This window comes from Arachis ipaensis, chromosome B2 (genome assembly GCF_059453495.1).
Source record: "Arachis ipaensis isolate K30076 ecotype BB chromosome B2, ASM5945349v1, whole genome shotgun sequence".
NCBI classification, from domain to species: Eukaryota; Viridiplantae; Streptophyta; class Magnoliopsida; order Fabales; family Fabaceae; genus Arachis; species Arachis ipaensis.
This window is the reverse complement of record NC_142437.1, coordinates 61,782,288-61,793,343: the sequence shown is the minus strand read 5'-3', so window position 1 is coordinate 61,793,343 and position 11,056 is coordinate 61,782,288. Positions and strand designations below refer to the sequence as shown.

The 11,056-nt window shown below is 37.4% G+C and overlaps 1 pseudogene; it reads left to right on the top strand.

Annotated features, from left to right (window-relative positions):
• The first annotated feature begins 8,941 nt into the window (after positions 1 to 8,941).
• LOC107627245 (uncharacterized) lies at positions 8,942 to 10,631 on the top strand (annotated as a pseudogene).
• The last annotated feature ends 425 nt before the right edge of the window (positions 10,632 to 11,056 follow it).

Genomic DNA, 11,056 nt, shown 5'->3' with positions numbered 1-11,056 from the left:
GCTTTTTAGTTGCTAGTTTATTTTCATTGTCATTTACATTTCATGTCTCTTATCCCAAAACCCCAAAATACAATCCATAACCAATAACAAGACACTTTATTGTAATTCCTAGGGAGAACGACCCGAGGTTTGAATACTTCGGTTTATAAATTTTAGGGGTTTGTTTTAGTGACAAACAACTTTTTGTATGAAAGGATTAGTGATTGGTTTAGAAACTATACTTGCAACAAGATTTCATTTGTGAAATTCTAAACCATCAAAAATCCATTCATCAAAATGGCGCCGTTGCCAGGGAATCGCAATGGTGTTATGTTATTGGTTATTGTACATATGTGAATAGTGTGAATATCTTGCTTTTTGCTTTATTTGCTAGTTGTAGAATTTTATTTCTCTTATTTTCCATTATCTTTTGATTTTTGTTTTCTCTTTCCATTATGAATTCTCATTTTGGCTATGAGTGTGATTACAACTATGTTGTAGGTGATGAGGACTATAATGGAGATGTGTATCAAGGATGGGACAATCAAAGGTGGGAAGAGCCATATGCATATGATCAATCCCCATGGCAACAACCTCCACCAATGCACTATGAAGAAGAGCCATTCTATGATGCATATCAATCCAATGGCTATGGTGAATCTCCTTGTGACTTTCAAGAACCACCACCATATGCCTATGAGTCATATCCTCAACATGAGTCTCAACCACACTCACAAGCCTATTTTCAACAAACACCTCCATATGACCATGATCCTTACCCACCATACCAACCTCCTTTTGAACCATATGAGCCATACATGGAACCACAATTCCAAGATTACTACTCACAAGAACCACCTCAATACACACCACCACCTTACCAAGAAGAACCACCTTCCTATAATGAACCCTTTCTCCAAGACAATGAACCCTCTTATCCACCCCAATCCTCAATGGATGAAACCCTCGGTGTTCTTCTTCAAGGACAAGAGGAGATGACAAGGGATGTGCAACAATTCATGACCGCCTTGGATGAGGTGGTAAACTGGTTAGCATCCCAATGCTTGAACACTCAAGGGACTCCCATGGCTACATGTGGAGAAACAAATGAAGAGCATAACATGAAGGAGAGATTGGTGGAGAACAAGGGAAGTTGCTTTGTATTGGAACAATTGGAGGAAGCTATAATTGTTGAAGAAGAGGAAGAATTGGTTGAAGACTTAGGAGATGCGGAGCTTCCATGGGAACATAGAGTTGAAGAAAACCCCTCCAAGATGATTGAAATTGATGCTAGGGAGGAAAGTGCACAACCTCCAAAACAATTTTTGAATGAAGACTTGGAAAGAATGAAGCAAGAATTGAGTTCCCTTGGTGATGAAGATCATGCATCCAACCATCTTGGTGGTGAATCCTTTGAATTTGAAGAACCTTCTCCCAATGAGATAGAAAGCAATGTGGAGGTAGATTTCTCTCAACCTCCCATTTATGATTTGAGTGATGAGGAAGAGTTAGATGAAATTGATGAACAAAGGATTGAAAGTGAAGAAGTTTATGAAGAGGTGGAGATTGACAAGGAAGCAAACAAGGGAGTAAAGCTTGCTAGCACATTGGAGATACCTCTCCCCAAGCCACCACCATCCATTCTTTCATTCAAGTGGGTAAATTCCTTACACTCAAGCTTTATCATTCCCCTTGAATATGGTTTGCTTGAGACGGATGGTCAACTTAGACATATTTGTGGCTTTAAAAGCAAAAAGGAAATGGCTAGTGGTTGGAAACATTATTCTAGGCTCATTATGGTTGCATGTTCAAAGCTTAATTGCACGGTTTGGTATAGAGCTAGATTGTTTGGGTCTAGGAGAATGTTTGGTCACTTTATTGAGAATTCTAAGGTCATGCCACCCAAATGGATTGATGATAATCAACTTGGAGATGGGTGTGAAGACAAAATATGGGATCCGGGAACACATGAGGATCAACATTGGGAGCCCATAGCTTGTGAAGAACTCCATCAAGACTTGGCTCAATCCATGAAGAATCTTGGGGCACAATGGAGAACCAAGCATTGGTGGGAGTTCCAAGATGAATACAAGCACAAGCCACCTTGATGAGGAGCTCCCCATAAGTCCAACTTAAGGACAATAAACAAAAGTGCTAGGTGGGAGACAACCCACCATGGTAAAATCCTTTCATTTTCTCTTTTGTATATATTGGTAGAATTAGTTTAATTTCATATTTTGTTTAGTTAGTTAAGTATGTTTGGTAGTTTAAGTATGTTAAATAAGGTTTTATGGTGTTTTGGTAGCTGTTTGGAGGTTTGGAATACTTGGATTGGTGCAAAAACATAGAAAAAAAAATTTTGAAAAACAGAGCACCATCCACGCGTACGCGTACATGGCGCGTACGCGCACTTACAGCATTTCCGACCATCCACGCGCGCGCGCCATGCGTGCGTACGCGTGGATTGAGAAGTTCCAACCTCCATACATTTTCCAGAGAGTTGTGCCTGCGCCGCGCCAACGTTGTGCCTTTCGCACAAACCAACTCGCGCGTACGCGCACATGACGCGTACGCGCCACTCTCGAAATAAGCCAACGACTCGCGCGCGCCATGCGTGCGTGCGCGTGGATGCCCTTTCTTCCATCCATTTCTTTTCTTCTCCTCCTTCCATTTCTCCCTTTTTCCTTTCTTCTTCCCTTCTCCTACCCCTCATCCAACACTTCCAAACACCATTGACAACCATTTATTTTAGTTAACAAATTAGTTAGTTAGTTAGTTGATTAGTTAGTTTTAGTTTAGTTTTCATTTTATTTTCTCTCTTTTCATCATAAGTGTTGGAGTATTGACTTTGTTTACTATACATTGTTATATCCCTTATTGCCTAAATGCTATTTTAGCATGAATGTTTTTAGATAATCTTTGTTGGATTCTATGATTGAAGTTATATTTTGTTACTTGGTTTTGAGTTCTTCATGCTTACCTTTTGAAAAATACCAAGTGATGAGAATTGTCTTCGAGATTATAACTCTTTTGAATTGCATGTTGTAGCTAGCCACCATGTGATTTGAACCGTATTCTTTGATTAGGCAATCTCTTGATGGATAATGTTGAGCATTTACCTTAATGCATTGTATTTCATGATTATATCCATCCATATGTTTGACTTGAATGCTTTCATGCTTCTCTAATGCTTGTCTTACCTTACAAGCTTACTTAAAGCATCTCAAGCACACTAGGATGAGTGACGTGCATGCCTCTTTTGTGACATAGCTTTTATGCTAATGTGTATTCTAAACTGCACAATTTAGAATTCACACACCTAATATTTCTTAATGTCACACTAATTCACTCACCTCATTCTAGTGATTTACCTCATTCCAACAATGTATGCTTTCTTGCTTTTATATCTTCTCATCTTATGGTGTTATATTTTTGTTTTTCATAACGAATGCACCACAAGCAACCATGGAAGCGGAAGAAAGAACACATAGCAATCCGGAGAGTCGCCGTACCCCCTTGCTCATCTTTGGGTGCACCGAGGACGGTGCAAACTTTTAAGTGTGGGGAGGTCGTCCGACCGATCGGCAATCTTGGGTGACAAATTTCTAATCCCAACACTTTTGCATTTCATTTTAGGATTTTAGGATTTTTACTTGCATTTTCTTATTTTTGCATATGTATACACAATAAGCTTAGTCAAGATAATGAGAATTTTTCAAGATTTCTATCTATAGGGCATGTCAATTGATTTGAGTGAAAACTTTTCATAGAACTTGCTTGAATTATATATATTGTGGAACATGTTTTGAGCTAAGAACACAAGCTTGTGAGATTTGAGCCTAACGGTGTGGTTACATCTTACAACCACTTATTTTTCCTTCTTGTGTGCATTATTCTCTTTCTATGATTGTAATCTTTGATTTGTTTGATTCTTTATGTCCATTATTTTGTGTATTCATGCATTTATATGATTGAGGCCATCATTTCATTTAGCTCACTTACCCAAATAGCCTACCTTTTATCTTCCATTGTTAGCCAAATTTGAGCCTACGATTAATCCACTTGTTCTTAATTTAGCACATTACAAGCCTTAAAGCGAAAAACAATAAATGTCCTTATTTGGATCTTTGATTAGCTTAGGCTAGAGTGTGTGTATCATTCAAGCGTGGGAACCTTGGGACATTGGGTGAATAAAAGGGTAGTTTTGTATTTTTGTTGGAAATATTGGGAATTGGGTACATACTCATGTATTGATCAAATGTAAAACCTTATGCATTGGGGTTCTTGTATATAAAAAGAAAAAAATGAGAAAAACAAAAGGAAAAAAGAAAATAAAAAGAAAAACAATATGGAAAAGAAAAAAAAATAGAAAAAGAAAGAAAAAGAAAAAAAAAGAAAGAAATAAAAAGGGGACAAAACGCCCCAAAGTAAAGTCCAATAAAGATCAATGCACAAGTGTTGTGAAATGAAAAGAAAATGCATGAGTATGTAAAAAGGTGAAAAATGGGTAGTTAGATTAGAACTTAATTGTATAGGATGTCATAGGTTAGGTGGGAAGTTTAAGTTTATCAAAGATTCAAATTTCAAGCTCACTTGACCAAATATGCATCCTACCTTGACCCTAGCCCCATTACAACCAATGAAAAGACCTCATGATACTTGTATGCATGCATGAAATAAATGTTGATTGTTAGAGGAAAAACAAATCTTGGAAAGCATGAAATAGAGGAGAATTGAGTGAATCAACCCTAAACACTTGAGCGAATAGAGTGCAAACACATCCGGTGAGGGTTTGATGCTCAATTACATGTTTTCACCTATGATCATCATTCTTCATGCAAGTTTGTAAAAATATCTAATAACCCAATTCAATTGTGGATTAGACTTGCTAGTCCTTAGCCCTTGTGCATATATGTTTCTTGGGAATTGATTTATTTTGACCAAGCACTTGCATTCATTTAGATAGTTGCATATAGGTAGATTGCATTTAGTTAGTTTCCATTGAATAAATGCCATACCCTTACTTCATTCTTGGTTTAAGCATGAGGACATGCTTGGTTTAAGTGTGGGGAGGTTGACAAACCCCATTTGTAGGGTTTATCTTGTATTGATTTTTGAGGATTTTATCACCTTTTACCCACATTTATTCAATGAAATAGCATGGTTTTATAACTTCTCCTTTAATTGTGCTTAAGAGTGAAAACATGCTTTTTAGGACTTAAAATAGCTAAATCTAATTCTCCTTGATTCTATTAGATGCCTTGATATGTTTGTTAAGTGATTTAAGGTTTAGGAGGCAAAGATTGGATCAAGGGAATGAAGAAAGAAGCATGTAAAGTTGGAGAACTCATGAAGAAATGAAAGAACCGGAAAGCTGTCAAGCTGACCTCTTTGCACTTAAACGACCATAACTTGAGCTACAGAGGTCCAAATGATGCGGTTCCAGTTGGGTTAGAAAGCTAACATCCAGGGCTTCGAAACGATATAAGATTTGCCATAGTTGCTACACGTATGGTGGCGCGCACGCGCATAGTATGCGCACACGCCGTTGCTGCCACCTGGTTCACTTAAAGCAAAACGTGGCCAGCAATTTTAGAAGCCTTGTGGGCCCAATCCAACTCATTTCTGATGTTATTTAAGCCAAGGATTGAAGAGGAATCAACAGACTTTTAATCATTAGCTTAGTTTAGTAGTTAGAGTTAGTTTCTAGAGAGAGAAGCTCTCACTTCTCTCTAGAATTAGGATTAGGATTAGGTTTAGTTTTTAGATCTAGATTTTAATTCATGCTTTCATCTCCTTCTACCTTTCAATTCCTTGTTGTTACATTCATTCTTCTTCTATTCTTTTGTTGTAGTTTCCTTTATGTTGTTCTTATGTTTTGTTGTAGATCTACTTTTGCTCCTTCTATTTTCTTTCAATTCAATTAGAGGTAATTCATAATAATTGTGTTCCTTTTGATTGTTGTTGTTAATTCATTGCCATAATTGTTGTTAGATTCTATTTTTGTTATCAATTTACTTTGCTTTTCTTTTATGCCTTCCAAGTGTTTGATGAAATGCTTGGTTGGATTTTAGTATAGATTTTGTTCCTCTTGGCTATGGTAGAGTAATTAGTGACGCTTGAGTTATCTAATGTCTTTGTTGATTGATAATTAGAAGTTGCTAATTGATTTAGATACCACTAAAGCTAGTCTTTCCCTTGGGAGTTGGCTAGGACTTGTGGAATCAAGTTGATTTATCCACTTGACTTTCCTCCATTATTAGAGGTTAACTAAGTGGTAGCAATGGACAATTGTGGTCACAATCGAGGAGGATAACTAGGATAGGACTTCTAATTCTCACAACCTTGCCAAGTGCTTTTTAGTTGCTAGTTTATTTTCATTGTCATTTACATTTCATGTCTCTTATCCCAAAACCCCAAAATACAATCCATAACCAATAACAAGACACTTTATTGTAATTCCTAGGGAGAACGACCCGAGGTTTGAATACTTCGGTTTATAAATTTTAGGGGTTTGTTTTAGTGACAAACAACTTTTTGTATGAAAGGATTAGTGATTGGTTTAGAAACTATACTTGCAACGAGATTTCATTTGTGAAATTCTAAACCATCAAAAATCCATTCATCAAGAGTCCATACATGTTATATTTTGTGATACTAACTTGGTACAAAGCAATTTGGAAGATTGTGATGCAGGAAATCAAGCTCAAAAGGAAGATGAAGTTGCTCAAAATCATGAAAAAGAAAATTCTGGACAAGATGAACCAGAAACTGCTAATGCTGAAAATTCAAGAGACAATTCCATTTTGTCTCATGAATCTGAAGGAAATCCTGTAGCCAGCAGCGTTCAGAATCCCTTGGTGACTGAATCTGCCTCCAAGTCCACCAGACCTCGTGAATGGAGATTCTTGAAGAATTATCCTGAGAAATTTGTCATTGGGGACGTATCTCATGGAGTGCAAACAAGGTCTTCCACTAGAAAGGCAAATGAAGGATCAAACATTGCCCTTCTTTCACAAATAGAGCCTCAAAACGTCAAGGAAGCACTTAGTGACCCTTCTTGGGTTAACGCTATAGAGGATGAGCTTCTTGAGTTTGAAAAGAACCAAGTATGGACTTTGGTTCCAAGGCCAAGTGGAAAGAAAGTGACCGGCACCAAGTGGATTTTTCGGAACAAGTTGGGAGAAGATAGTAACATTGCAAGAAACAAGGCAAGGCTAGTGGCACAAGGATATGACCAAGAAGAAGGAATAGACTTTGATGAATCCTTTGCCCCTGTTGCCCGAATGGAAGCCATAAGACTTCTCTTAGCTTATGCTACATATTGTGGTTTTAAATTATATCAAATGGATGTGAAATGTGCATTTTTGAATGGAATAATAGATAGAGAAGTGTATGTGGAGCAGGCTCCTGGTTTTTAAAATAAAGAGCATTCTAATCATATTTTCAAATTATCTAAAGCTCTCTATGGTTTAAGACAAGCTCCTAGAGCTTGGTATGAGAGACTTAGCTCTTTTCTTTTGAAAAATAGTTTTCAAAGAGGCACCACTGACACAACTCTATTTATCAAGAACTCTAATGATTCTTTTATTCTAGTCCAAATATATATTGATGACATTATTTTTGGATCAGCCAATGAATCCCTGTGTTCTGAATTTGGAAAACTCATGACAAGTGAATTTGACATGAGTATGATGGGTGAACTTAATTTCTTCCTTGGGCTGCAAATTAAACAAACTGAAAAAGGTATTTTCATTCATCAAGAAAAGTATGCCAAGGAATTAGTTAAGAAATTTGGTATGAAAAATGCCAAACCCATGGGAACTCCCACGCATCCTAGTTCTAAATTAGATAAGGGAGAAACTGAGAAAGATGTTGATGAGACTAGGTATAGAGGAATGATTGGTTCTCTTATGTACTTAACTTCCTCTAGGCCCAATATTGTGCAAAGTGTTGGATTGTGTTCTAGGTTCCAATCCAAACCAAAAGAGTCACATCTTTCTGCAGTTAAGAGGATCATTAGATATGTTCATGGCACATCCAATTTTGGTCTTTGGTATCCTAAGATTGATGATTTTTCTGCAGTTGGTTATTGTGATGCAGATTTTGCTGGTGATAGAGTTGATAGAAGGAGCACTTCATGCTTATGTTGTTTCCTTGGAAAGTTCTTAAATGTATGGTCAAGTAAGAAGCAACCAACAGTGGCCCTATCCACTGCAGAGGCTGAGTATATAGCTCCTTCTTCTTGTTGTTCTCAGCTTTTATGGTTAAAAACCCAGCTTGCTGATTACAAATTAAATGCTGAAAATATTCCCTTGATGTGTGATAATATGAGTGCCATTAATATTTCTAAAAATCCAGTCTTGCACTCTAGGACTAAGCATATTGAAGTGAAATTTCACTCAATAAGAGAACATGTCCAAAAAGGGGATATTTGCATTCAATTTGTTAAATCTGAGGAGGAATTAGCAGACATTTTTACAAAACCATTAGCTGAGGATAGATTCTGCATGCTTAGGACTTGTCTAGAAATTCTGAGTTATGATTCTTTATTTGAAAAATGCTGATGTATTTGCTGGAGCTTTTTGTCTCATAAACATGTATGAGACAATTCTGGGTAGGTGATGAACATTTCCTTCAAGTCAGCGCGTATTGGGCTTACTTTAAGTAAAAAATTGATCTGGACTAACCTCAAATCAGATTTGGGTAGTCCTAAATGTTTCACTAAAATCCAAACCTCATTTGGGCCCAATATGAATGTTACATTATTGTTTACTTGATTTTTTGATGATTTGTGTGCTTAAGTTTTATTTAAAAATTTTTTTTGGCCCAAAAAGTTTTTCAAGCTATTTTATTTTTGTTTTGATCCAAAAAGGGTTTCATTTTAATTTTGTTGACTTTCAAAATTTAAAATTAATTTCCTTATTTTGAAAATCAAATCAAATCTTTCTTTTATGAGATCATGTTTTTTCAAGTCTTTTCAAATGGTGATGCAGTTGCATGGTTTTGGAAATTTTCTTTTGGGTACGGTTACCAACACTCCCTCTCTTCCCTCCATAACTCCTTCTCTATCCCTTCGGTTCTCACCACTACCCTCATTACTCTTTTTCTTCTTAAACCAAATAACCACCAAATGAGGAAGAAAACCATAGCACACAAGCCTCCTCGTGAAAAGGTGTATAAACTTCCATCCAAGCCCTCCACTCGCTCCCAAGACCGAACCTTCACACCTTCACCATCTCCTCCAACCTCTCCTCCTCGCACTGCTCCCATGGCGCGAACCAAAACTACACCACGATACCCTGCCCCTGCCAAGCCGACGCCACCACCTAAGGCAACGCCATCCAAACCAAGCTCTTCGAAACCTGGCTCATCCAAGGGTAAGCGTCCTGCTGTTGAAGAACCTGTTGCTGAGACAGCAAAACCTAAGTCAAGGTCTGTTCCTGTCTGCTCACAAAGAGGTAACTCTCATCGTCCTCTCAAATCTGTTAGAGAACCAAACATTGATCCTTTTGCTCACAAATCACACTACATGACATCTCACTCAGACTATAACCCCCCATCGTTTCAAATCTGCCATGAACCATGATTTTTATGAGGGAGTTATTCAGTATCGTACTCTATGTCCCTCCTTTCTTGCAGATTTACCTGATTTGAAAAAGAAAGGTTTTCCTTTTGTTGAAAATTTGGAATTTTTAGACTGGAATCACCTTTTCAAAATCAAAAAACCTGTATATCCTCAGTTAGTCAAAGAATTTTATGTAAACATGACTTACCATGAAGGAAGTGTGCATTCTTATGTTAAGGACAGAGACATTATTTTGAATAATGAAACTATCAGTGACTCTTTGAAGTACACTGATGTTGGGCCGTGTGCTTATACATCTGTAAAGTGGGATGATAGAGTTGGTATCTCTTACCATGATGTTTTGGCTCACATTTGTGAACATGTTTCCTTAATTGATGGCATCACACCCACTCACAAAGTCCTAGGATATGAACGTACTCAGTTGCACCGAATTGTCAACCACATCTTAATTCCTCAAAGTGGTTCATATCAAAGGGTTTCTTACACGGACACACTTGTTTTGTATGCCCTAATCACTAAAACAGAAATCTCTTTTGCCTATTTGATGGCTAGATACATGTTTGATTCTGTTAGAAGTGTGAAAGATAAAGCACTACCTTATGGCATGTTTTTAACTTGCATATTTGAGAATTTTGGTGTTGATCTGTCAAATGAGGATTATGAAAATAGACATTCATACCTAAAAGGGGGTGGTTCAGTGAAACAGCAAAAAGGACCAACTAGATCTGAGAGAGTGGTTCTAGATGATGATGATGAAGAGTTCATTCCAGATGACTCTCCCCCTCCTTCCACCGAGGGTACTTCCATCTCCAGTGGGAAGAAATCTACTCTGCTGAATGTAGTCAAGGATGTCGCTCAAGAGTTTGTTTCCCAATCAAATTACATGATTGCCATGAGCAAGGAACAAAGGAAGCTAGCTAGCAAGCATGAGAACTTTCTGAGAAAATCAAGGGACAGGGTGGCTGTGCTCATGACCTTCATTGATAACCTTCACAATGATGAAGACATTGCCACTGATGTTGAAGAGAAAGCTGCTTCGGAGGGGAATGGTTCTGATGCCTAGGATTTGTCTCATGAAAACTATTGCTGCTGCTCTCTTTTTGTCTCATAAATTCTGTTTCTTTAGCTACTTCTGAACTGTTTCATTTTGGATGACTGTAATAACTCTAGATATTGCTGCACATTTGGTAGTTTAGTCAGTACTTTGCACTATGAGCTAACTCTTTTCTGCAGGATGTAAGACTTTATTTTTTGTTGATCTTACTTATTATCCACCCTTGATGACAAAAGGGGAGTAATAGCAATAGGATAATAGTTCCTAGTACTTCTTTTGGGATTTTTGCTGCATTAATACTTGATTTCACATGCTGAATCAGTTTGCTGATGATAATAGCTTGATGTTGGGTTGATTATGTGATGTTGCTTATCTGATATCCCTTAGCCAAGATAAATGTATTTTAGCTCTTTATTGTGGTCTCTTTAAGATCA